The sequence below is a fragment of the Nelusetta ayraudi genome, unplaced genomic scaffold (assembly GCF_046127955.1).
Source record: "Nelusetta ayraudi isolate G7.1 ecotype Tasmania unplaced genomic scaffold, CSIRO-AGI_Nayr_v1 ptg000102l, whole genome shotgun sequence".
Taxonomy (NCBI): Eukaryota; Metazoa; Chordata; class Actinopteri; order Tetraodontiformes; family Monacanthidae; genus Nelusetta; species Nelusetta ayraudi.
The window spans coordinates 636,499-664,176 of record NW_027466152.1 but is presented as its reverse complement, the minus strand read 5'-3'; the positions used below and the strand labels follow the sequence as shown (position 1 = coordinate 664,176).

Sequence of the window (27,678 nt, the reverse complement as noted above, 5' to 3'; positions counted from 1 at the left end):
CGGAAGGGGCCGGGACTTCTGTTCTTTTTCAATTCAACCGTCACCAGGACGTCACCGCTCGAAGATGTAGTCGACTCCATTGTTTCTCTTTCAGCGCGACTGCCAAACTTTAGTCGCTTAGCCAATTTTGTACGCATATTGGCCTCGTGCTAGGTGTGTACTGCGAAACACATTTCCGCGTTGTTTATTTGCCTCGCTTTGCCTATTGCCTGGCGTGTAAGGACCTTCATTCTCTGTGTTTTTGGCCTGTGCATTTGGCATTGGACGGGCCGTGCCAGGCTGCGGGATGAGCTCACTGTGGAAGGAGAAGAAAGGGCTAATGCATATGCCAGACGGCGTTAGCATCAGAGCGTGAATGTGACATAACGGTCAATGATGTACACATGTGTTTTGCACTGCAGAAAGCAGGACGAGGCCTCGGCGGAACCACCCAGGGAAAAAACTGCGACTAACCGCAGCGGTTTTCAGTGGGAGGCCGTGCGGGTCGCACACTGGAGTCGCATTTCAGGGGGACACGTCATTAAAATAGTTTTTTTTTTTTAAACGTTGTTTTTGGTGTCAGATAATATAATGACACCATGATATGATAGAATAAAAAAAAAAAATACATCTGTAAAATCCCTCATTCATGCTGGATGCTGTTGTTTGAGAACTAGAAAACAGACTTTGAAAGAAATCAAGAAATAATTTTATGTTTGGTGTTTTTGTTTCTGCAGTGTGTGTGTGTGTGTGTGTGTGTGTGTGTGTGTGTGTGTGTGTGTGTGTGTGTGTGTGTGTGTGTGTGTGTGTGTGTGTGTGTGTGTGTGTGTGTGTGTGTGTGTGTGTGTGTGTGTGTGTGTGTGTGTGGAGCACGCAGTATGAATCCTTCGGAGTGCGGCGGCCTTCATGTTCCACGTTATGTAACGATGCTGCGAATAAAAGGAGGAATTTCAAGCAAAGAGAAGCCGGGATGTTTGTTTACGTAATCTCCGCCGGTCGGGGGAACCGCTGGCTGAATATTCATGCCTCGCTCGGCCGCGCTCCTTATTTCAGTGTTTGCGCTCGTCCAGGCTCCGCCACTGGAAAGCAAACACTGAGAGGAACCCGCTGGGCTCTGATATTGTTTCTGTCAGCGTCCGTGTTGCCGACGGCGGCGGTGCTGAAAATCTAGTCCTGCATCTCCAAACTCATATTTGAATATTAGTCTGGGGCCGTCGTCTCGGTTCATATCTGTCAGTGTCCGAGGGGTTTTTATCAGTGCTGGGGGAGATCAATATGCTACCGGAGGCGCCTGGGGTCGAACTTTAACCCGTCACCAGGGTGCAGCGCACGTCGGACAGAGGAGGCTCCCAGTCTGTACTGGAAACAAGCATCACCAGCTGCATCCTCCCATCCCCCAACACTACGTCCACCTGCAGAGTCAAAGAAGAAGCAAGGGCTTGGATGAAGTTCGTCATTTGTCTTTTTTTTTTCCAGGTCAATGTGAAAAAATGCCAAAGCAGGAAGATCTCAGCTGCTCCTGCCTGCACAAAGTCACATCCCATCCTTTATATGTGACATAATAAGCCTTTTATAGAGGACTCTCTCACAGGGCTCATTGACTATGATTGTATACATTTTTTTTTTTAACGATAACTTTGGTGACTGAGGACAGCGGCTGGAGCTGCAGCATATTCCAAGAAGAGGTCACGACCAGGAAGACTTTTTAAAACTCTTCACTATTCACACGGACAACCGACCTCTTCCTCGGAGGCTTGTTTCCCTCTCGACACGACATTGCAACCGAACTCCATCCTTCTTCTTCTTCTTCCTCTTCCTCTTCCTCCTTCCTTGTCGTTGCCTTCAGATTGGATAAGCCGCGCCCACTTCCCCCCCTGGCAGGACTATCTGCCAATGAGTGTGGCCCCTCCAGCGCCCGTCTGTCTGAGGTCGGTGTTGTACGAACATATGCGCGAGGACAGGGACTCCTCGCCGTCATGGCGTCCCGTGTCGCCGCCGCCGTGCACGCTGATTGTCATAATGTGACGGCGCCCGTGCGCTCGCAGCAGATTAGCCTAAACCCATCAATAATGCAGTCGGCACGGCGTGTCGCGGCTGCGAACGACAACACCCTCTCCTTGTTTTATGAGCACTCGTCTGCTCCTTGGCCTTTGAGCAGCAGGCGCTGCCAGACAGGAAATCCTCTGGCCGTGAACGGGCGAATTAGTCTTGATACTTCTGAATGTCTGAAAAAAAGAGGATGGGAAAAAAAGAAAACGGGTCTCCGGCTGGCAAAATGAATGAGATGCCTCCCTCCTAGCCTCTCCTGCCCCTTTCATATTTAATAAACCTTCTCAGTTTCCTTTCCTCCGTATTACACTGCCGCTGCTGCTGCTGCTGCTGCTGCTGCTGCTGCTGCTGCTGCCGCTGCAGCGCTGGGCCCTTGGTGATGTGGCTATATATAGAAGGAATAGGAGGAAAAGGACTTACAAAAAGAAAAAAATGAGTGCATCTAGTTATAGATGCTGACCAGCACCACCGTGTGATGGGGTTAATGAGAGTCCAATGAAGGGGGGGTTGAGGGTTTCTATCTTGTGACTGCGGGTTCCGAAGATCAGCGGGCAGCAAGCAGACGGAGGTCGAACTCCTGAGTCCAGCACCATGTCGTCTGACTCTGAGGCCACAGAGAAACCAGGTGTCCTGGTTTCATCCATCCATCCATCCATCCATCCATCCATCCAACAATCCAACAATCCACCCATCTTCATTACCCACTTCTTCCTGTGCTCAGGGTCACAGGGTCTGCTGGAGCCTCTCCCAGCTGTTATAGGGTGAAGCGAGGGTGACACCCTGGACAAGTGGCCAGTTCATCGCAGGGCCTCATAGAGACAAACAAGCACTCACACTCACACACTCACCTACGGATAATTTAGAGTCCCCACTTCACCTCACATGCATGTTTTTGGAGTGTGGGATGAAGCTGGAGAACTCCGGAGAGAAGCCAGCAGATGCAGGGAGAATCACACAAAAACATAATCGAACTCATGACCTTCTTGCTGTGAGGCGGCAGCGCCAACCACTGCCATTCAAAATTCAAAATTCTAAAACGCTCCGACCCTGAAAACCCCATGAAGGTTGTTTTACGGATGTGGCTTCAAATCTTTGCAGCAAATCGCGGCTCACTGAGGATTCCCTCAACGGCTGCAACGGTCTTGGAAGTCTCGGCGACGGTGACGATGACACGTTTCAATAAGTTGCCCTCTCGAGCGGACGGAATGTGATGGGGAGCCTTCGGGGGGCGCCCTTTCTCAGTCGCGAAGCTGTGACGCGGCGATGTAAAAGGTTACACGCTTGGTGCGAGAGGGGGGAGGGGCTTTAGCGTGAGTCAGAGCAGTTCCCCTGCGCGGCGGCTTTACGATATTTTTTTTGAGGTTACGGTGTCGAAAGTTGAGTTCCTGTCAAATGTCAAAGGAAGAAAATATAAACGTAATGCATTTAACGCTGATAACGCTGACTTTTTACCTTCCAGTATTTTGCTCGTGCACTCAGACCAGTGTGTTGAGGAAAGAAGAAACGTGAAATTATTCATTTCTTATACTGACTACTTACTATACTTTATTGCCCCCCCCCCCCCACCATCCTCATGGATACATATACTGTAACTCCCTTAACAACACACCAACACAAATAAATTCCACAAAGTCTGGCCCAAAGACAGACCCGTGATCGCAACAGATTCTAAGGAATGAGCTCATCGAATTGAGAAACTGAGAGACATATGTATAAATCAAAACTTGAGAGCAATAAAGAGCAGCGTGTTGCTACACGGTAGGAAGAAGTCCACAGGTACAACCGCTGATGAAGAGTTTCTCGTCCTCTACCAGCCTTTTGGGAAATACCAGGATGTGGTGCTGAACCCGCATTTATCACGGAACCCCAAAGTGTTTGTCTGTGGACGTCGTGTGCAACTGACTAATTGCGGCGCCTTATTTTGGGGCGGCGGTGGCGGCAGTGGCGGTTTGCCTCTGGTGCCTCCGGGAGCCGACGGAGACGGACGGGGACGTAAACGAGGCTGAGCGCAGCAGGTGCCGCCGGCCCACGGGGGCATATTTGTGTACTGTGCTCACTGAGTGGGAACATTTTAATTTGATCCCTTTTGTTTCCATAAAACAGGTCAGGATTTGTTCTTCCCGAGGGGCAATTTGTGTCGCCGCTCGCACGGCGCAAACTACAACTGCAACTCGGCGTGTGAATTCCTGCGTAACTCCCTCTTAATTTAACTGTAAATCTATATTCCGTGTCTGGGAGTGACTGCTGGAGTTTTTGTTCTTTGTTCTTGCCCGAGGTGTCAAGTGCCCTCGTGTGAAACTCCACGTCGGCAGGCCTTGGCGACAGCGGTGAACATGCACCGAGTGCAGTAACAGTACACATACGTTGTTTCTGCACTTATGTAGATTTTCTGGTATCTGTACTTCACTTAAGTATTTTCTTTTTCTAACAAATATTTACTTTTACTCCCCGTATTTGTACACAAACATCTGCACTTTCTGCTCTTTACATTGGAAAAGACTTATTTCTAGAGTTGTCGTTGAGTTATTTGAGCTATGCTGTTGTGTAGTTGAATATAAAACTGGATCATATTTTGGAGGGAGAGTATCTCTGCTGATCAACAAATGTTTTCATTAATTGCAAAAAAAAAACAAAAACATTTTTGCCTTTTAACTACATTTCGTAACCAGGACTTCCTTACTGCTTACTTGAGTAAATGAATTGAATCATTACTTTTACTTTTCACTTTATTATAATAATAATAATAATGGCACTTTTTTTTTTTTTGCATAAGAATACAGAATGAATATTTTTTACCATCTCTTCATTTCCTGCGCCGCTGCTCCATCCCGACTGTCTCGGCCTGAAATGAAATATCAAGCTGCCGTTTCATTCCGCCGTCTGGAGGCTTCTCCCGGCTCCGCTCTGGGTTTTCCAGCCGTGCGCACGCCCGAGAGACATCTCTCTCCCTCGCTCTCTCCCTCGCTCTCTCCCTCTCTCCAAGGACAAACCTCCTCCTCGTCATTCCCAGGGTTTAGCCTCGTCCTCCTCTTCCTCCCGCCGGGCGACGCTCGGCTGCATTCAGAGCCTCCATGGAAGCTGCTTCTATAAATAAGGAGCCACCCAGCAGATGTGAGTTTTTAGCGCCTCTCCTCTAAATCTCGCACTGCTGCTGCGCTAAAGTTCTTCAGCGAGCGGCTCGTCGAGGGATTGGAAGCATCTCCAGTGGACGAACACGGCTGGATATTTACGCTGTCGCTCGAGAGCACTGAACAAAGATGTTGGATTCTTGGGTTGATTCCTGGAATCATCATTCTTATGCATTTCAAGTGCATTTAAATCCTCATCCTAGAGACTGAGCATCAGTGGCCCTGTTGAGGATGCTGAGCAGCAGCCGCTGGCCTTCAGAAGATCCAAAATGATTGTGTTCTTTCCGTGCCGTAATCTTGAATTTAGTACATTAATCCAATATCCCAACATCTCACACAGTGAACAAAAGTCTCCATTAATCATCGCGCGGCACGTCATCGATATACGATGAGACTTTGGACTTATAGTGGCTTGTTCTGTGTGGCTTCGACATAACGTGAAAGTTACCGGCACTGGCACAGTCGGTTTAGCAACATGCTCCGTGCTATAAGGCGTCAGGTGAGTGGGACGCGAGGAACCAGGACCTGCAGGAACATGCACAAGATCTGCTGCACTGCTGCCTTTCAAAAGGCAGAGTGGCAGAGAAAAACACAAAGGCATTCTGGGAGCCTGGGAACAACACGTTTGAGTAACGCTGGATTGGATTAGTGCAGCAGATGAGTGAACCGCTCTCTCCGCTGACGTTTGGACATCATTTTCGGCTGCTGATCCGCTCGAATGAGGAGATTTAGAGCAACAACAGCGCTTAAAATAAATAGATTGTGAAGTGAACAAAGGTCAAGGGCCCCGTAGATCATTTTTGGGACAAAATAAAGAACCTTTTGCCAGAATATGGCAAGAATGATGTGGAAGAAAAAAATCCAACCAGTCTATAAACAAACAAGGAAACGTGTGGTGAGAAAAATCACCTCAAATCTAAAATAAAATAAAATATGCAGCCCGTGGAATTTAGGGCAGTTATGTTTTTGTTGCGTGGTTTGCGTTTGACCGTGACTGGTTTCTGCGGCGGTCTGTTTCCTCGAGCCGGCGAACACTAAGCTGCTTCTACACCAACACAACATCCAGAGCTGATTCACTGCGTTTAACCCTAACGCTCCCCGCAGGCAGGCCGACCCGATGCTGACGGCACACTTTTGTTGATTCATTCCTCCACTACCCCCCCACCCGACGCTCCCCCCCCCACCCCTCCCTCCACTCGTCTTTTGCAGTCACTCTCTATTCCCTCCCCTGGCTCGTCCTTGTGGCTGCGCTCTGTTTCTGATGGCGTCCTGTGTCGTGACCTTGTGGGTCGTCCGGATCGTGTCGTCAGGCCGCCTGCTGCCTCAGGACGGAGGGAAAACTGCTATTTTATCTTTATTATTACATCTGGACCTCTTTTTTTATGGGGAGGGGGGGTTGGGTAATTCTATGATAATGTTTATTTCATCCGATGTGTGAATGGAAGCGGTGAATTGCCGGGTGAACAGAGATGACCCTGCCAGAATCCAGACTTGCTTCATGTGAATTTGAAAATGGTTTCCGAGCGAAGCTTCGTCCTCCCGGACGTTTTTTGGTTTCCTTCCGCCAGACCGAGGAGAGAGCGCGAGCGACTCTGCCTGTTTGTCCTTGGAGCTCTGCGGAAGAAAAGAGTCGCCTGAGGTTCAGTTTGGAGCATTTTGTAAACATTGCTTGCATCTTGTACATTTGCTTTTATTGTCTATGTGAGCTCTTTTCGTTTGTCTTTTCCTATCAGTTAAAGCACAGTAATTACAGCAAGTCAGTTCTTGAAATTTCAGCTTTCTGGTCTCGTTGCTCTACACAGGATGCTGATGTTAACACATATACATTTGTTCCTTTCTTGCCTAGATGCAGGACCAACACAGCAGCCGGTGTTGTGACTGTGTGTTGTTGTCATCATGACGGCGTTTTATTGTCATGAGGTGGTTATTACTCAGTGTTGTGCAACCACGTGTTGCCCTCCTGGGAGCCACAAAGAACCCTCGAACCTTGAACCCAAGGGTTGTTTCATCAATACGTCCTCGTCCAAGTGTTTCTCTACATTCTTCTGCTGAAACACTGCCGTTGTGTTCGTGCAACACAGTCTTGGGGGGGGCGGTAAATCCCCCTCGCTGTGGTGTAAAGAGGCCTCTCATTTAGATTCCAGAGGGTTGATAGTGTTGAAACTTGTTGGTTTTTAATGTCAGCTTTCCGACCTTTTAATTGAGCTTTTATAACATTTTTTTCTTTTCCTTTTTTTTCTCTTCTTAATGACTGTCGGATGCACACACGCACACACACCGATCCAATGGGTCCCTACCCTCCCCCCAAGATAAAACGAGCTCGCGTGGATGACTCCGCCCACGCCTTTTGAAGCGTGACGGAGGCCAAGGCTCAGACCAATTAGCAGCCAGGAGCCTCTTCATTAACGGCCAGAATCACGCAGAACGTGACGTGCGTGCGTGCGTGCGTGCGTGCGTGCGTGCGTGCGTGCGTGCGTGCGTGCGTGCGTGCGTGCGTCTGTCAGGGGGAATCTCGCCAATTAGCACTTTGGCTCCTGACAAAGAGTCCGATGATTTTCCAGGAACAGAGTTCTTCCCGAGCCACTTTCCAGACTTAATCTCCACATTTTCATTTAGGGAGAAACGGTGGAAACCAGTTGGAATAAACCCCCCCCCCAAAAAACGCCTGGGTCTTGTTTTTTTGTGCACAAAGCGATCAGTCGTAACAAACGTCTGCGCTGAACTCATCCATGCTGCCACCGCATCGTACATTATTATACTCGTAAAGCCTGATCAAGATCAACAGACGGGAATTTAGTGTCTATTTGCTCGAGGGGAAAAAACACTGTGATCAACACGACGGCCTTTATGTGATAAAAGCAGAACATTTTTCTTCTTCTCCTCTCCGAGCTGGTTGTTGGCTCACCAGATGGATCTCGACCATCGCCGGGCTCCCTGCCAGCGCTGCACTGTGCGTCGTGTGAAGCCAGTGAGTGTCTCCTGATCTGCCCGCCGCCATCTGACAGCGCTGATCCCGTCTTTTAAAGCTATAATTTTTAGGCCTGGTGATTGTTTGAATTCATCATTTCCCTATTAACGTTTTTGGAAAGATGTTCACGCGCACACACGCCGTTCCATCCGGTGAGATGATGCAAATGTCAAAGATAGTTTTCTAAATTCCTCTTTGTGGGGAGAAGCCTGCACCAAGGTTGTGTTTTGTATCCATTTTTTTTTTTTTTTTTCTTTTTCAGTCGAGGAGAAAACACAAGGTCCAAAAAAACCCCAGAATTGCTGCCTTTTATTCTGCTGTTTGCATGATTTCAGCTTTTAGAAATCTGGCCAAAAAGAAAAAAAAGATAATAACAAAGCTTTAATTTCAAATTTGCAGCTAAAAAAAGTCGGAAGTCTGTCTGGGCTAAACGAAGAACCCGCAAGCTCATCGTCAGCTGGAGCGTCGGGTCGAGAGCTCATGGCGCAAAACTGCAGCCGCCTTTTTATCCAATTAGGTGCGTAACAGCAAAAGGAGTTTGTTGGCTTTCATCCCAGCGCTGGCCTTGGCGGCTCCGCAGCGCTGTGAGTCACGAGGCTGCGGCGGCGGCGGCGGCGCAGCACCGACTTTATTCTTCCCCCAAAAACGATAACGCGTGACTCTTCTTCTTCTTCTTCTTCTTCATCTTTGCTTTTTCTCCTTTGCACGGCGTCATGTTTCAAACCCCCCCCCCCCGGGAGAATCTCCTCTCGCTTTTGCTTTAGATTTGCCGTTGACTCATCGTACAGTCACACGAAAGAAAGTTCTCCCTTCACCCCGAGGCCTGCGCTGTCCACTCCGGAGTTCCCAGCGACGGCTCGACGACTCCCGACTCGTGAGGAGGAAGTGCAGCCCAAGAGCAGCGGAGACGAGTTTTTGCAGTTTCCTCCTCAGCCGAACCAGGAGTCGGAGAGCCCGGAATCACATGGTCACCTGGAGGGCGGGACTTCCTGCAGTCCCTCACTGTGGAATTCCAGCAGCTGCGTTTCCATTATATTTTTTTGGAAAATAAAAGTGATATTTCTAAAATTTTGACAAAGTACAATTCCGATTTGCAGGCATTTCCATTGAACGGTGTGAAGCGCATCTGCACACCATTCAAATGAACACCATTTAATTACGGCTTATTACGTTTGCTTTTGTTTGTTTACGTTTGCTTGCTGTCCAGAATGGTTTCGAGGAAAAATATTTTCCTCTTTGATTTCTTGCGTCTCCTCCTCCATCCAATCATAAGGCACCATTTTCACTGGCCGGTCAACTGGTCACGTGACCCCGTACGTCACCTAAATGCGTAAAAAAAAAAAAAAAAAGGGTTTCCAAGACACTTTTGCCATATTCCTCTCTATGGATACGTGTGAAAAACCACCTCACGAGAGTCAAAACCTTTCAGTCGTATTGGAGAGGTTTTTCCAAGTTGAGTTTCCATCACCGCTTTTTATTGCCACATTTAGGTTTTGTGCGGTAATGCAGCTACTGAGGTGTTTTCCAGACCTGCTGCTGCTGCTTCTTCTTCAAAACAGCACCACAAAGACAACAATGACTCCATGGCCACGTTTTAAAGACATGCCTTAATTAATTCATATTTCTGGAGATCTGTCAAATGTGTCGGTGCGGCAGATGGGCTGATTCTTAGATAAAATCTGCTCCTGCTGAGTCCACACTTTTCAAAGCCGCTCGTCGGCGCAGACAGATGTTCCCTTCCCTCCTCTGCAGGGTGTCGCTGCGAAGGAAAAACTCTGTTGTGTTTCCGATGTGTCCCACTTGCCGTATTATTGCTAAGGAGTAAAAAAAAGCTAAGGAGGATGAAAAGTCTTTTTGCAAGTTTTCTTTTTTCGCTTATTGACCCCGCCCCCATCGTGACGACGGAGGCGGAAGCCCGCTGATTGATGGCCAAGCTGTCCTGCGGCTGTTTTGCCCCAGTGACAAATCATTTTGACGTCATCTCATGAATTATGGACCAGCGTAAATTTGATGCCCTCCAGGAGATCTTTTTTCTTTTTTTTTTAATGCGGGTCTTTAATTTAATACGGCGCAGGAAGCTGGAGACAGCAGGCAGCCCAAAAACTTTTCCTCCATCAGTTTCCACCTCCATCACCGAGGTGTGAAACTTGGATGAAAAGGTCACTGGCAATTAAAATTGAAGGCCAATTATCTGAAATTTCACCTCAGCACTTGTTTTTTTTTTTTTGCTGCAAAACTGTATTGTAATGGAGCTATTTTGATGGTGAGACCACTTCCTAGTTGCTGCACATCATCCAAACTCACTTGGTGGATGTGTGTCTTTGCAGTAGCTGCTGCTGCTGCTGCTGCTGCTGCTGCTGCTGCTGCTGCTGCACAGCCGGACTCTTGTCACGTTGCTCCGCCTCTGTGCGTGTCTCTGATGAAAAAGAGCCTCACCAGAGTGGAAAATCTACACCTGCTGCTAGCAGATGTCGGCTCTCTGACACGGTGTCCTCCGCCGCCCTGGCGTGCGTGCATGTGCGCGTGTGCGGGTGGCCGTGAGTGAGGTCCGAGCGCTGCGATCTGCCGTCGATGCCGCGTGGTCAAGTCGGCCTTCCAGCCTGGAGTCAGAGGGGAGACAAACAAGCGTTCGCTCTCACAGCCGAGAGGCCGACGGAGTTAATGCGTGTCTTTATCGCAGTCCTCGGGGAGAAGCGGCTTGCGGGGAGAAAAACATGCAAACTCTGCACGTCAAGCCTGGGAATCCAACCTGGAATCCAGCCGCACCGCTGCAACTAGCTGCGTTTCCATGGCAGTTTTCTGCAAAATAAAAGTGACATTTCTAAAATTTCAGCAAAGGACAATTGTAATATGGTGCTTAAGATGACAATTTGATGGAGGTTCTGACTGTATTGATTTGTCGCGTGTAACTATGATTTTTTTTTTTTTCCCCCGGACACATTCACAGTCACTCTGTCCGTGCAGGAAGCAGCCAGTGTGAGTTGAACCTGATTTGTTGTGTAAGAGTCCCAGGCTCCCCTGGCAGCCCGGTCCAGCAGCTCTATTGATACTGATAGTGAGAGTGTTTGACGTGTCCCTTTAATGATGCCTGCAAACGGGGCTGCGAGGTGTTCATTAAAGTTCACCGTGTGATCAGCCTCTGGTTGAAGGCTATCAAGCGCCTCTGTCTTTATTTATTTATTCATTTATCTCTGAGCCGATTGATATGAATTGATTTAATTAGTGTGTTTGTGTGGGGACTGGTGGCGCTGTGCTGTGCTGTGCTGTGCTGTGCTGTGCTGTGCTGTGCTGTGGGACTGTGGTGATGGTGACGGATGCCTCGTCCCTGCTTGTCAGTGCTGGCAGCTGTGGGAACACGGTTGCCGGACATGAAGGCGAGAGAGCGGCGCTTGGCACTGCTGAGAAGAACTCTCCTTCTCCTGCTTCTTCTCCTCTTTTTCCTCCGAGGGCTCCGTCACTTTGCAGTTTTCTCTCGCCTGTCTCCCCCTCAACACCCGTCTCCTCCCTCACCACCCCTCCCCTCCCTCTCCCCCCACTCCCTCACCACCCCTCCCCTCCCCTCCCTCTACCCCCACTCCCTCCCTCTCGTGTTGTCAAACTTTTGCACCCAAGTTCCCGGTTTGACACATGGTTGTATTATAAGAACTGGATAGCGGACTGGCCGATTTTTCCCAGTGGCCACTCGAGGTACTGCAGCAAAAAATCCCAATGGGCCCGAAAAGCATTTTTCCCATAGACCGCAATACAAAAATAAAGGCGTTTGAAACGGCTGACAGGACGACCGACTGTGACCTGAAACGCGATTGATAGCAAATCTTCCTATTGTATGTTTTTCAGTTCTGGTCTTTTAGTCAGAAAATGCAAGGCGCCGCCAGCCCCATTGGAAGTAATTTATGGTTCAGTGTGTTGCCCAAGGACAAACATGTGGACAGTTGGAGCCGGGATTTGAACCGCCAAGCCTTCAGTCATTAATTCATGGCCCACTCTACACTCTTCTGTCTGGGGGTGTGGTTCCACACCGTCGCTCTTGGTCTCTGGCTCCTCCCCCTCAACTGCGAGGGCCTCTCACTGGCGACCAGTTTAGTTTATCGATCGTGTTCTTCAATGAGGCCTGCGGGAGCGGATGCCCCTCCCCCACCCTGATCACGATATCCTGGCTTTGTTACAATTACACCAATGTTGCCCAGGGGCTTGTTCTCCATTGATGTTCCATGTGTCACAAGTGATCCGTCGGACGCGGCTGAGTGGACGCGGAGAGCACTCGGAGGGTTTGTGGTGTTTTTTTTTCTTCTTCTCTGTGCGTGTGGTTGTGATTTCTAAAAGCCCGCAGCTACGACTGTGAGTGAGGCTCCAGAATATTTCCCAGCACAACATGCGTTGCTCTTTTCCAGCAGCAGCCGGCGTAACGCTGGAGTGGACTTTTGCCGTGACAACACACCAACTATTAATGTTGCACGTCGTTGGTGTTAATAGCTGTTTTGAAAAACTCCCGCTAACATGGAAATGTTTCCATGGTTGCAACCACTAATGAGGCCCCTTCTGTGCTACGTCTTTAACTTGGCTATTTTCATCAGCGTTCCCACGGTTGTGTTATTTTTGAGCAACAAACTAACTTAAATGGGCATCGAATTGGAAAAAAATAACAGTTCAGCTTTTTTTTTTTTTTTTTAAATGTTTTTTTTTTTTTTTTGTTGCAAAAGTCTGCCCTCATGTTTTTGGGCAGCGGATGAAAATGAAAGTGTGTGCGGTACGTCGACCACAACCGGTGACGGCAGCAACAACTGCAGTGGCTGCTGGGTTGTGAGTGAACACTCGGGAGTCAGACAGCTTTGCTTTAAGAGGTTTTCATGTTTACGCCACTGCAGGAGGAGAAAGTTTTGGGCGAACGGGTTAAAAATACACCGTCTGCGCGGAGGAGCACAGAAGAGACGTGTGCAGAAAAGATCATCACTTTGTGTTGTGCCCCCCCCCCCCCCCCCTTTTTTTTTTCTTTTTTTTTTCTATGGAATACACTGCCAGCCAACAGTTTGGACACACTTCTCATGCAATGTTTTTTCACAACTTTCTCCACTGCAGATAAATACTGAAGACATCAAATATATGAGCAACATATATGTAATTACGCAGCAAAAACAACATGTTCAAGAACGCCACATATGCTTTTTTATGAAGAATTTAAATATAAAACGTGTTTGAGTTATTTGACACTTTTATTGTTTCCAACATAACTCCATGTGTGTTCAAACGTACTTTTGATGCCTTCAATGAGAAACTTCAATAGTCATGAGAATGAAAGAAAAGACAATTCCATTCATAGGCTGAGTCCAAACTGTTGACTGCTGGTGTATACATCAACCTAAAGGTCCTTTTTTCATGTTTACCCAAACTCCATTTAACATTTTAAAAGGTAGAACACACTCGTTCAAGGTGGCGAGTCATGTGGCCCCGAGTCTCTGGGGAGGGGGGGGGGGGGGGGGGGGGGGCTGAACGGAGGGGCTAATAAATTGGTGCCATTCCCCTTTAAGCCACTGAGTCACCGGAACTCATGGCTGAATCACCGACTTCCCATTCACGCGTGGGAAAAATATGGGCGGAGCAGGGAAGCGTTGGAGTTACACAACACAACCGTAGCGGCGGAAAAAAATAAACTTTCATTTTTCTTCTGTATTTTTTTGGGAGGTTTTCCCTCTGATTTTGTGGCCGAGTGAAGAAAAAGCTTCCAGACTTTTAGGTTTGTTTTTTATATGTTCCAGTAGTTGATGGAAGAGGTAAAAAGAAGAAGCACAGCCAAAAGACACAGCGTTTATTAATAACAATGAATGGCTTGCCGTGGTAACATGATGGCTTTTCAAAATAAAGGCGTGAGTTAAAAAACGGAGCACCATCAACTCAGGCCAGTTTGTCAGTCCGCCGTAATGCAAATGACTCGTTCATGCAGAAATCGTCTCCTCATACGTGGAGGTTCATCTGTTGTGCTTTCTTTCATAAGCAAAACACTGATACAAACAAAACAGAGCAGATCAAATCAGGAGCAAAGGAGTTTTATGTAAAAGCAGTGAGTGTTTCCATAGTTACTTTCAAAAGCTCAGCAGCAGTAAATAGTGGGAGTTTTTTTTTTCTGTTTCTCCGTAAAGTCCGCGGCTCCTCTTCGCTCTCTGCCAGGCCTGCGTGCTAAACCTGGACGTGCACGTCGCCCACTCGTTCCCACCCAACACAAACACAAGTCGGCCGCTCGGATCTTCCCTCCGTCACCGTGAAAGCTGAGATTTGCCTTTCTGGGGAGAAAACAAGACGGCCTGGCGTGTAAACACTAATGAGTTGTGACGCTCCACTAATGAGTTGTGTTATTCTACCACTGTGATACCAGCGTTGACCGCGGACACACAGCTGTGTGTGGGACTGGGCGCAGGCCAGCGTTGTGTCCTAAATAGAATAAAAACTGGGATAAACTTGGACTTGGACCAGGTGTCTGATTTTCCACATGTGTGTTTTTGTGTTTTTTTTTTTTCTTTCTTCCTCTCCAGAAATAATCTCTCTCACCTGGCACAGGCCTCGATCAGCAACGCACAACTTCACAAGCGCTCTCTCTGTCCCCCAGAGGCCCGACGGAACATTTCGCCGCGCTATCGCCGCCCTGCTGTGAAATCACATTAAATCTGCTGACGGCCACAAAAGGCTCCATTGTCCAGTCCTTGTGTTGCAGGACCCTCGGCCGCTCGGGGGGGGGGGAGGCAAGTTGGCAAGGGGGCCGGCAAGTTGGCAAGGAAGTGGTGGGCGTGGCCCTGACTTGTAAATAGACTGAAACTCGTTGGCCCGCCAGACGTGCGTCATCGCCGCCGTGCCAGAAAGGAACAAAAAAAAATAAAAGGGCAGCTCTGTGTTTTGTCTCGCCGACTGTTTTCCATGTGTTCCGTACATCCAGGCCAGTCCAGGACTCTGATTGGCTGTTGGTTGGTTGGTTGGTTGGTTGGTGTGTCGCTGGATCCAGTACAAACACAAACTGGCTGGATTGTCTCTTATATCTCACACTGGTTGTAACCAGCAAGAGTTGAACATGTTCAACAAAATCCTTCCGTTGTCTGAATAATAATGATAATAATCATGATAAGTTATTTGTGTTGCTGCAACCATTTCTGCAATGTCAAAGTGCTACAGAGCAACATCTAAAAAAAAAAAGAAGAAACAATTAAAAAAAAAAAAGATAATGCAGTATTAAGTTTGTTTTCTAAAGTTGTTTGGGTCAATAAATAGTTAAAAGGAGAACCGGTCAAATACATTTAGCAAAATGCTTTTTTCTGCTCCAAGCTCAAGCTTGACAGTGTAGAGAAATGCATCGTTCATGTGCTCATTAAAATTGAAAACCTTTAAGTGGAATTTCATTTTAGGGGAACAAAGAAAAATACGTATACAGCTTGTATTTGGCCAGAAAAAAAAAAAAAGCGACTCATCTCTTTCAATGCAAATCCTGCCTGACGTTTCATTTGACCTTCAACTTAAACAGTTTGATCCCACATGAGGCTCTTTAGAATCTGGACGCCGCCCAACGTTGAGAAGCCAAAAGGCGCGTTGGCAAGACACGTAGCTTTAGAGGCTTTTTCTCTCTCTTTTTTAATTAAGATGACACTCGTCATTTGATTGGACATGGATTAAAAACAAGAAACCGGGCAAACCTATATTGCACCCAGTGCCAAAGTCTTGGGCTCCCCCTCTGACATTGCTGCTCTCATTTTTTTCCCCTCTTTTTAAAGATGAAGTTTTGATGTACACTACCAGTCAAAAGTTTGGACACCTTCTCATGCAATTTATTATTATTATTTTTTTTAAACTTTAGAACTTTCTACACTGCAGAGCGATACTGAAGACATCAAATATATGAGCAAGATATATGTAATTATGCAGCAAAGAAAAACAAGTTCATTAACCCTAAGCTATGGTGACTGGTCCTGGTCGGTTTCTGGCTGCCGTGGGGCCTCGCTGGGTCCGTCCAGCAGTCAGACGACATCGATCTCTGCTACTTGACACGTCCTGGCTGTCTGGCTCTGCGTGTTTATGCTATCGCTAAGCGTGACCGTCGGAACACAAAGCGCAGCCAGCTGGTGTGTAGCGTGCGGCTGCTCGCTCCAATGCTGTCACACAGCGTTACCGCTCAGGTTTGATCGCTTGTCACAGTGCCATGAATAATGGAACCTCTCCGGTGGGTTGGGGGGTGGGGGGGGAACGGAATGACTGGCTGGAAATGGAGGGAAAAACTGCTGAAGTGTTTACAATCTCTCTGAATTTTATTTTCTTAAGACTGTCTTTATACAACTTTTGCAACATCCAGGGTTGGCCCACTAATGGTAACATCCACAATTTCCCTTTAAAGTGTTTTTATCATTTACTTATTTTGCTATAAATGTGTCAATTTACTCGACCCTACTTGATAAACCAAAAAAACAGGACAATAGTTTGACATTCCGGAACTCGTTCTGTTCTTGAACGCCTTGCGCGTAAAGTTCAGTTGCATTCAATTAAATAAACATGTATTTTAAGTGTTTAAGTGTCTATCAAAAGTCTATCAATGCTTATCAGCAAAAAAAAACCAAACCCAACAACGTTCTTTTATTGTTTTTTTGTATTTATTTATTTCTAATTGAAAAAATGCATTCCCTAATTTGATGTAGACGGATCACTGTAAATGTTGCACACTGGGGCCTTTAAGATGTAAATCACACTGCGGTCTGTGATGATGTGATTATGGTCAGAACATCGCTGGAGTGTTTGCACGTGAGAGCGTCGAACCCTCGGGGCCGCCGAGGACGGACGTTAAATCGAGCCGTCTGTTTAGTGCAGCACTAATCAGAAAACCTGTTTAGCTTTCACTCAAAAAACAGGTTTAAATCGAGAAAACCAGAAGCCAACAGTTTTTTTTTATTTTTTCCTAGAAGATGCAGTTATTGGGATGAAGACGATTAGAATCAGCTGCTGCTGTCCTCTACTAATATCTACATATTGTATTATACATGCAACATACAGACGACCTTATCGATGCTGTTGTAAGTTTGCCTTTCTAAAGTCACTCTCACACACACACACACACGCTGTTGCCGGCGGCGACACCTTGGGATGGCAGTGTGTGTGATGGAGCCAGTCAAGCGTGTCTGACCTCTTTTAATGGAAGCGCTCTGTTTAGTCCCCTTCTAATGAGTGGCTGTGACTCATAATCTATAGTGTGTAGCAGAGCCGCAGGGCCGATCAGCCCCATGCTGCGTGTGTGTGCGTGTGTGTGTGTGTGTGTGTGTACATTATGGCCGGCTTAAGTTCAGCAAAGTGGCTCTCCAACGTAATTTGTCACGATGGGGCGACAATTTATTTATGAAGTCTGTGTGTTGTGTGTTTGTCGCTCTGGGAGCGACGGCCGCTTAGCCGTCGCTGGCTGCGGCGGGTCGGACCTAAACAGCGAGGTGTTACTTAACAGCTGTGCTGTGCTGTGCTGTGCGGGAGGAGCTGGAGTGTCACAGCGGTGGAGTTGGAGGCCTTTTAACACAAATGTGGAGGAAGGTTGTGGTTGAAAACTTGTGGCAATGGCAAAAATGTGTAGACAAAAGACAAAAAAAACCCCATTGATTTGCAACAGTATGAACCAATGCCGACTGACTTATGGAACAATAACAAAAAACAAACATTTGCAAATCGGTGGAAGTTTTTTTTTTTCCATTTTTTTTTCATCAGATTGTAACTATTTCCAAAACGTGTCTACTGTAATTTCTGAAAGTCTGTCTCCAATTCTGTTGCTGTGTTTTTTTTTGGCCTCCAAATTCTCCAGCAGCAGCAGCAGCAGCGGAGCTCCGTCCTGCTCAGTGTCATCTTGTGTTTGGTTTTTTTTTTGGGTTTTTTTTGCTCCAGCCTGAGCTTTAAGCCAACCTCCTGGAGTTTCCAGTGGGAATAAGGCTGAAATGTGTCTCTCTGCTGTCTCTCGGGCAGCGAGCGGCTGGCTGCTAACAGAGGTGTCAGAAGTGTCAAAAGTTTTTTTTTTTTGTGAGGAGGCAGGAGACACAGAGGGAGGAGGGAGGAGGGAGGAAGCAGGTTCTCCTTGGGAACTAGAAAGATGATGGATGCAAGTGGGATGAGTGGAGCCTTCTGAAAACAATAAGAAAAGAAAAAAAACTGCATTGTCATCTTTAACTTTAACTCAAAATCTATTTTTTTGTAAATTCTAGTAGATGGAAAAAAACCTTGTTGTTGTTGCTTCAGCCTTCTCAACAGTCTTGCTCCTGCTCCTGCTCCTGCGCTGCTCCTGCTCCTGCTCCTACTCCTACTCCTACTCCTGCTCCTGCTCCTGCTCCTACTCCTACTCCTACTCCTGCTCCTGCTCCTGCTCCTACTCCTACTCCTGCTCCTACTCCTGCTCCTGCTCCTGCTCCTGCTCCTGCAGTAATTCCAAAGGCCTGATGCTTTTATGATATGTGACAAAAAAAACAACAACCCAGAACACCCCCCAACGCTCCCCACCCCCAACCCCTCCCCATATCAGACACTTCCTGTTGGGAAGCCTCCGGTGTCCTCGCACCACCACTGCTCAGCAAGTGAGAATGAGTCACTGGCTTCACCCTGACAAACTTTGCACAGTGTGTGTATGCGTGTGTGTGCGTGTGTGACGACAATCCTAATCCCTGACTTGACTTATTTTTTTCTTCCCCTCCTATGCAAAGACTTGTTGGCAGCCAACAGGCTCAAACTGCCATCAGCTCGTCTTCTAGCAGCCTCTCCTCCTGCAGAGACCTTCACACCAAACTCTCCCTCGTGTGTGTGTGTGTGTGTGTGTGTGTGTGTGTGTGTGTGTGTGTGTGTGTGTGTGTGTGTGTGTGTGTGTGTGTGTGTGTGTGTGTGTGTGTGTGTGTGTGTGTGTTCATGACGACTGGTGTCACTAAGGGTTTTTTTTACACGTCCAAACGTGGTGCAATAACCGGTGAGACTGGATCTCTGACAAGAAGGCGGGAAATTAAAGGCCCGTCGTTCTTCACGCCCTGTTGTCTTGTGTTGTGTTTGTTTCTCCTTGACGCCGATGGTTGATGGCACAGAGTTGTTCGCTCCTGCCGAGGTCAGGGACGTGCTGCGGCCTCGACGTCCTTCCGTCCGTCCGTCCGTCCGTCCGTCTCTCCTCCTCTCGCTAGTCGCGTCACACTCAGCAACTTTGTACAAAGCTGCAACATCTCTTCAAAGATTTGTCTTTTTCTTTCTTGCTCGGATGCATATGTATGAGATGAAGGCAGAGGCCACCAGGGACGACAAACAGACTTCCTGCGCTGAATTGGAGTGTCAATATGACAAAGAAGGTTGCAAAGCCGGCTGCATTTTTTTTTTCTTTTTTTTTTTTTTGGACTCGGCCCTCAAACTTTTCTGGCAGCAGCTGCAGAACCTGGAGTCCTGCTGCCATGCAGCTCCTGTTGGAGGCTTAGATGATTTGACCTGGGAGCACCGACAAGTTGACTTTCTTTGAAAATATTTTAAGAGATTTTAAGCAAATTTTGTTTCCATCAAGAGGTTTGTTGGGAATAAGTTCTCTAAAGCACAGAGGGAAGCAGACTTGTTAATCAGCAGAAGAATGAGGGAAATTCACCAACATTTTCTTGTGAATTTTATGAAGTTTTACCAATTGTGATGCTTCCAATGCAGCACTTTTCAAAATGCACATTAAACAGGCTCTGAGATGGAAACTCACCAGCTGATCCTGTCAAGGGTGGGTTTTTTTTGTCAGTGCTGCAGCAGCCACTTGCAGACAAAGGCTTAATCACATCTTTGGAAGTGAGCTTGCGGCTGATTGGAGGAGCTCCAGCAGATCCATCGGTAGCTCAGTGTTGTTTTGTAACAACAGTGTCTCCGGGCGCCGACCGCTGCGGTGCAGACACAGATCACTGGGCAGCGGTTCCGATTGTCACGACGTCACTTTAAAGACGCTAAGTGAACCTTTTTTTTTTTTCCCTCCTTCGCTCGCTGAACAAGCGGGTTCATTACGGCCGTGTTAAAAGTTGGGATTAGCTCAGGTCAGGCTCCGCTAACCCTGAGAGGGTGAGGGAGGGGGGTCAGGCTTTTACAAGAAAGCTCATTTAAGAAGCAGCACACAACACAAGCACTTTGTTTCTGCTTCATTAAGGCCAAATTGCTCAGCTGGTTGTCGTGTCGTACGACCGGCATGAATTGTTGAGAAAACCGGGTCAAAAAATGTTTTTAAAAAAGGCAAATCTCTCAGAATTTCTTCAATGGAATCGTCACCTTATTGGATTTTTTTTTTTTCCACTGATGAACTGCTGATGACCTGGACAGTCAGGCCCCCCTCCCCTCGGCTGTTTATTTGGCGCCTGCGGTCCCTCACTGCAGCCACACTGACCTCCACGCTGCAGCAGCCAGCAGCAGGTTGGAAGCTGCAGGGCTGCAGCCCCACCGAACTCTCCGGGCTTTTTCCTGTATTATTTATTATTTTAGTGAATTTGTCCTGAGCTCAGCAGCGCGATGGTTCCCTCCACAGTCACGACCTGCGTGAAGATTTCAGATAGCGAGCAAACAATGAACACTGTGTGTGTTGAGGCTGCACTTATTTTATCCCCATTAATCTCTCCATTCAGTTTGGCTTAATTAACCCACAGTTACACAAGAATGTTTAACAGTAATCATCAGTAAAGACATCTGATTGTTTTGATTTATTTGGGTGTGTCGTGCTCGAAATAACCCGGGCCAGAGACCACAGTGTGGGTTGAAAGTGGAACAAACAAGGAGTAACGGAAGCAGAAAATTAGCCTGGAGGAGTTTTCGTTAATGGAGGCGGCTCTCGAGGAATCGTTGCAGCCCTGCTGAATGTCACGTCTCAGATCGAGTGAGCAACTTTGACTCATCGTTCATTTAGATTTAATGACGATAATATATCGACTAGAAAACCTTGAGATGGATGCATTTATTTTCATATAAATTGAGTTTATTTCATGCATAATAGATAAAATCTATGTATGCTGCATTCATATTTCATGTTTGCATATGTTTGCACCACACAACTCGCCGCAGACAATTTACTATTCTGTGCTCCTCTTTGCAGTCAGTGCAAACAGTCGGTAAACAGTCTGATATAATGTGGTCTGTTTGAACCTTGTGAAATGTTGCTTTATGTGCTTTAACACGACAATGACTATGACAACAACAACAATAACATTAACAAACTCAATGTGAATTGAGGCAACACACACACACACACACACACACACACACACACACACACACACACACACAGTGAATTGAAGGATGTGGCAGACAGCGTGTCTTCCTCTAGTTGCCCATATGCCTGAGCAGAGAGACCATATGGTGCAGCTTCACCCACAGGCCTTAGTGAGGCGACTAGCAGGAAGTCGTTGCAGCGTAAAAAAATAAATTAAAAAAAAATGCATTTTTATCTCAGTTTGCATTCAATCACAGTATATAATATGTATACATATCAATATATTTATAGAAATTAATGCATAAGCCTGCGCTCATTTACAGCCAATGCACCCCCACTTCGTCGCCCCTATTTCCTTTCTTTTCTTGTCGCTGTTTTGGCCGGCGCCAGATCTGAATGAATTAGAATGTTGTGGGTCGCCTGTGGCCCAGGTTCATCTTCAAGCTGTCAGTCAGTCCCCGAGTTAATGTTGTCAAGACCGCCTCCCTCCCGAGTGGTTGACGGGCTGCTGCTAATGCGACGGGATGGCAGCACAGCCCTTGCTCACTTCTTGGATTGAAAAAAAAAAACTAAAAAACATTGCTTTCCGTCGTCAGCACTGTTGGTGGTAGTTTTCAACCGCTGCCCGGGGTGGAGTCGGTGGGGTCGGCGGGGTCGGAGGGGCGTCGACCGCCGGCTGATAGCTGGAACTTCCTGCCTGGAGCGCCCGAGGACGTGCATGGCCTTGTTTCTGGTTGATGTAGCCTCGGGTGGCTAAAAGAGAAGAAGAAGAAGAAGATGACAGTATGGTGCATGACTGTGGTCAAGCCTTATGCTGGCGCCGCGGAGGGAGCAAGCAGGGGGGTGGTGGGAAGGGCAGGAAGAGGGAGATGAGACTTGATGAAAAGCGGCTCTGCTGGCACACACTGCTCCTTCATACTTCTAGTTGTCCTGTCTGTCTGTCTGTCTGTCTGTCGTGTACTTTGTCGAAACTTTAGAAATATGGCTTTTGTTTTGCGAAATGACCGTATAGCCGATCTGGTGGAGTTTATGATGTCGTTTTGAGGACTCGGCACCGACCGGCCGTCTGCTCTCCGTCCTGCAGGTGCTGCTGCTCCTCGTGGCCTCGCTGGATTGCAGCAGACTGGAGGGAAACACGCCACTGCTCTGCGGAACGGTGAGTTCACCACTCATTGGTGGTTTTTGTTTGTTTGTTCGGTTGTTGTTTTTTAAGCTGCTGCAGCATTTCAGGTGAATCTCTTGAGGAGAAGCCTAAGCACAAAAAAAAAAAAAAAATAATGCAAGAAGACTTTCAGAGAGAGAGACGGAGGGGAGGAGGAGGAGGAGGCAGCTGTGAAGGGGGTTTTGTGGTATTTTCAGACGTTGGAGCGACTTGGAGAACAGGGACCCACCCTCTTAGATGGTTTCCAGCCCCGCCGTCGGTCTCTTTGAAGTTGTTGAGTGTTGAGGTTGGGGCTGGAGCGCTGGCTGCCAAATGTAGAGTCACATTAGATGAAGAGGGCGAAGAGTTGCCACTTTACTTTATTAGCTACAATGTTCTACTGCTTGTTAACCCAAGCGGCGAAACCAGCCAATCGCACGCCAGCTACTCGGGGGAAGTCGTGGCGCGAAGCGACTGTGAACTTGGTGAAGGTGGTTGTTGGTGCTGCTTGACTGGGACTCTCACCACATCAGGCTCCAGGTCTTCTTCTTCCTCCGCTGGAACTCAGGGAGTAAAACCACAGCGCCACATAAGGGCTGGCGTGAGTACTTTCCAGCGTTTCCGTGTACATGCGGATATTTTTAGGGACGGCTTCGTGTAATCTGTCTTTTTTTTTTTTCAAATACTTTTCCTCCAACACGCTCGGTTTCAAAAAAATGTCCTCTCCATGTGAACGGGGGACCATAAAAATGGCTGAAATGTTGTTGTTTTTTAATGCTAAAGGGAGCCACTGCAGAGGCGAAGAAGAGCCGCATGCAGCTTCCAGGTGGTGGAGGGAAGGTGCTGATTGTGGCCTGGTCCTCGCTGGGGCTTCAGCAAGGGGTCACATATGTTGGTGTTTCAGTGTGGAGCATTTTGTTGTTTGTTTTGGTTGTTGTTGTTGCTCATAAGGCTTGAAAAAAAAATCTGCAATAGATCATTGAACAAGACTGGGCATCAGGTTTGAATATAAACAGCACAGGAAACATTTTCATCTAAACATCAGACTTGGTACAGCCCCACACACACACACACACACACACACACACACAGACACATTTTGTATTGGGTCCAAGCTGTGTGCAGCCCACATGTGAACTGCACCTGCTGTTGTTTCCCGGCGATGTGGATCCGAGGGTCCGGCCGGCGGCGCCTGGTTCCTGCGCAGGCAGCTGCGTGGTGTTTACGGCTGCAACATTCCCGGAGCCGCCGTCGCGTCGCATGCTCGCAACTGGCTTTCCCTTCCACCGCCACAGATTTACTTAAAGCAGCATTGAACTGTGATCCCGCCACTGAGTGCTGGCCAAGTGCGGAGCCGACATGAAGCCGAGTCAGTGAGTCATTCGGAATCATCCACATTTTTTGTGTGTATAATTTGAGGAACTGTGGACGCTGTGTTGATTTTGTGTGACGGCCTTCTTGTGTCTTTTCCAAATTTCCCAAAAGTTCCTCGTCTTCCGACTTTTCAAGGTTGTTTTGAACAGTTTTCTCGCTCCCAGCAGCCGCAGCAGGTGAGGCTCTCGGCGGTGATTCATTACATCAGCGTTGCCAAGTTTGCCAGCAGTGATGTAACTGGGTGACGATGAGAGCGGCGCGGAATAATATTACCTCTTGTTTAATGTTTTTGTTTTTTTTTGTTTTTTTTGGAAGGCATCTGTCTGCGATGAGCAAATTTTAGCGCCGCCACAAACTGGGTCGGCCGTGTTTCATCGGTGTCGGCTGTTTTGCTCGCGCGTCTGCTCGGTGAAATGAAACCGCTCGAAGGGTGACCTTTGACCCCATCGAACAGCAAGCACCGAATGGTGGAGATTCAGGTTTCATTCACTGCATTTCAAGGTTTTTCAAGGACAATTTAAAGCCACCAGTGCCTCGGTTATCTTCTGCTTACTGGATGGAACTGAAATTTGGTTCCAGATTAATGTTTTTACACTACTCACCAGTTTGGGTTTTCAGCAAACGCACAGCGTGCCGCCGATAGTTAAAAAAAAAAAAAGAATAAGAAAGTCTCTCTGGGTAATTAACTTTGACTTTTCAAGATTGTTCCCTTCCTTGAAATGGTTGACAGGTCGGAGTGTATTTCCTGCACCAAGCCCCGCCCACCACTGGGACAAACCTCTCTGTGTTTGCTTTCACTTTGAGCTCCGAACTTTCTGGTCTTTTGGCCACTTTCTGAAAAAATGAGAAATGAACAATCAATCGAGCCTCTTTGTTGTTCCTAATTGTCGTTTTTTTTTTTGTGCTAATCATCCCGGTCAGCAGTCAGACTCAGGGGTTGTTTTTCTCCGTTAGGAAGTCCTCTCCCCCTGCCGTTCATCCCCCCCCGTTTCTTTTCTCACGAGCTCGTCCTCGTGAATCAAGTCTCTGTCGTGTTGCTTTTGGAAAGCCGCTGATTTTTGTACTTTCTTTTTTTCGCCTGTCGAGTCCTGCTTTTCGGGGGGGGAAAAAAATCATCATCTTCAGCGTCGTACTGCCTAAAACATCACAGCTAAACCTTGCTAGCTGCCCCCCCCCCACTCCCCACCAACACCACCACCATATGTTGTGTGTGCTCCAGGAGGCAGTGAGTCAGTGTGGCAGCTCTGATCAGAGGGAACCTCTGTTTATATGACGACTCCAGCTGCAAGATACCTGCACTCCTTCTCCCTCCGTCCCTCTGTTTGTTCCTCGAGAGCCTCTCGTCCTTCCTGTCGCCACGACTGGCCGGCACACTCACACACACACACACACACACAGGCAGGGCTTCCCTCCAAGCCCGGGGAGGCAGACGGATTCTGTATCAAAGCCGCCGTTTGTTCTGGAAGCTGGGAGTGGGAGGAGCCACGCAGATGTGAAAGCTGCTGCTGCCAGCCGAGGAGACGCTTCTGCTTAACGTCCGTCTGTCCGTCCGCCTGACGTCTGTTTCACACTGTACAAAACACAGACAGACACCTGCAGCTGCCGTTAAACCTCTCATTGATTCTCCTGCTACGACTTTGTGTTTACGTACTTTGGCAGCAGCGTCACGTCTGAGAGGCTCCGGCTGAGGGGATCAGTCTGAGGTGTTATTGTTCCGCTGCCGCTGCTGCTGCTGCTGCTGCTGCTGCTGCTGCTGCTGCTGCTGCTGCTCGCTCCTATCCTTTTTTTCCCGACGCGTTTGTAAGTGACGACAGCAGAAGCCAGCGGTGGGTTCCTTGCGACGGCGTCAGGCCTGGCAGGACAGAAGGAGCCTGATTCGATCTTCCACACCTTCATCTGATTACACACAGGAATTAGTACAATTGCAGCTGGCGCTGATTAATGAGGAGGCTGTAATTAGAACTCTGAGTTACGATGAGACTGCGAGAGTGTGTGATGACGGAGAGGAGTGGAGTTGTACTGTGTGTGTGTGTGTGTGTGTGTGTGTGTGTGTGTGTGTGTGTGTGTGTGTGTGTGTGTGTGTGTGTGTGTGTGTGTGTAATTAGTGTGTGTGTCACGTGTCTTCTCATTTTCCGTGTTTCTGCTCAGACGGTGGTTGGATTAAACGCCAATTCGTGTTTTTCATCGTGAAATGTCTTCAAGTCAGACTGACTGCAGCCCGGTGGCTGCATCTGATTTTCATCTATTGACGTTAATGAAGACAAAACTCTGAGTTAAAAACTGAATCTCCGTTCCTGACACTGTCAAAAGAATTTACCGCACTTAAAAAAAAGAAAATCAAAAATCATTGCGATATCGAAAATGGAAAACGATACGAGGACAGAAGCCTGTGACAGGTTGAGCTCCCTCTAGTGAGACCCTGCTGAACTGCAAACAGTTCCAATTGCTTTCCGATCATTTTTTTGACGGAAGTGCATTTTTTTTCTTTTTTTTTTTCTTTACTCCACTTTCTAAAACTGGCCCCCTCCAACAAGAGGAGCCAAACCCGGGATTATCCATCTGGAACCAGCCAATGGGCCGATGAGAGCTCCGTCGTCCAAAATAAACGTCAACCTCATTTTCCTCTCAATGCGTCCGACGACTTTTACATCGTCACTCCACTTAGCGGAATCCCCCGAGGGCGACGCTCAGGATGGATGTGAGCCGCTTCGCCCCCGGAGTAGCAGGAAGTGCGCCAGCTCTGGAATTTCAAATATTAATATTGATAGGTTGTATACCGGCCATTGTGCATGCATGGGCAAATTTGCCGGCCTTTCAGGTTTTTTCAAGAGCTTTGCATCCCTCGCCGCCGCCGCACCGCAAACCTCTTAGTCGGCAGGCCGGAGCAGCCGGGCGGAACACAGAGTGGAGTGGCAGCAGGAGGCTGGGAAGGTGGATCCGGATTCTGCTGCGCACACACACAGACACACACACACAACCTGACTTCCAAGCCTTCGTAGGGGAAATCCCTGTCGTGGGTTTCTAGTGTGGCGACCACAATGACCTGCAGGGGGCGGCGGCGATTTCTTGATGCTTAAAGGTCCGAAAAAGCGGCAGTTTTTTCTTCTTGCTCTTGTATCGAAGTTTGCGGCGGAGAAAAGTTGACCGGCAAGACCTCTGACCAATCAAAATGATTTCATGACGGTATGTCGATGACGTCTCATCCAAAACTTTTCCGATCAATGGACTCTTGGTCGTTTGTTCTCTCCCTCTGCAAACGTGGAGCCAGTTGACGGGGCAGTTCTTTAAAAATTGTCTGACGGACATTCTAAAGTACCGGCCAAATTTCACTGGGTAATAACATTTGAGCTCCTGGATCGTCGTGTTGAACTATGCCAATCTTCTCTCACAAGAGCAATATTGGGTGGAGCAAAAGACTTTTATTCTTTTTTTTTTCTTTTGTAGTGTAACGATCGCCAGGACGTCGTCACTTGAAGATGTAGTCGAACTCCATTGTTTCTCCTTCAGCGCGAGCGCCAAACTTTAGTTGCTTAGCTAATTTTCGATGCATATTGGCCTCGTGCTCGGTGTGTACAGGAAACATATACAGAACATTTTTCTCTTGGAAGTTTTGATCGCTCTGTCGGAAAGCCCCCCCCCCCTTCGCCCCCACTGCTGTTGCGTCGCCGTCCGAGTCGGAGCCATTTGCCGCGGCTCTGTCCGCAAAATGAAAAATTCATGCGGTACAATGACAAATGGACTCTTTTTTTTTTTCTTTTTTTTTTCTCCTCTTTGGATGGTTGCACGCATGAAATGACAGGACTTTTTTTTTTTGAACCGACATGTTGAAGTGCACTCCAGGCAGTCAGGTGGCATC

At 47.7% G+C, this 27,678-nt stretch overlaps 1 protein-coding gene across 3 annotated transcripts in view; it reads left to right on the top strand.

Moving 5' to 3' along the window:
- adarb1b (adenosine deaminase RNA specific B1b) overlaps window positions 1-27,678 on the top strand; it is a 69,611-nt gene that overhangs the window by 5,143 nt on the left and 36,790 nt on the right. For 2 of the 3 annotated variants that reach the window (XM_076048472.1, XM_076048471.1), the window contains exon 2: window positions 22,392-22,463. The exons of the other annotated variant lie outside the window; for it this stretch is intronic. The gene's annotated coding sequence lies outside the window, so the exon portion shown is untranslated. The remainder of the gene's footprint in view (window positions 1-22,391; window positions 22,464-27,678) is intronic. 3 annotated transcript variants of the gene reach the window in all.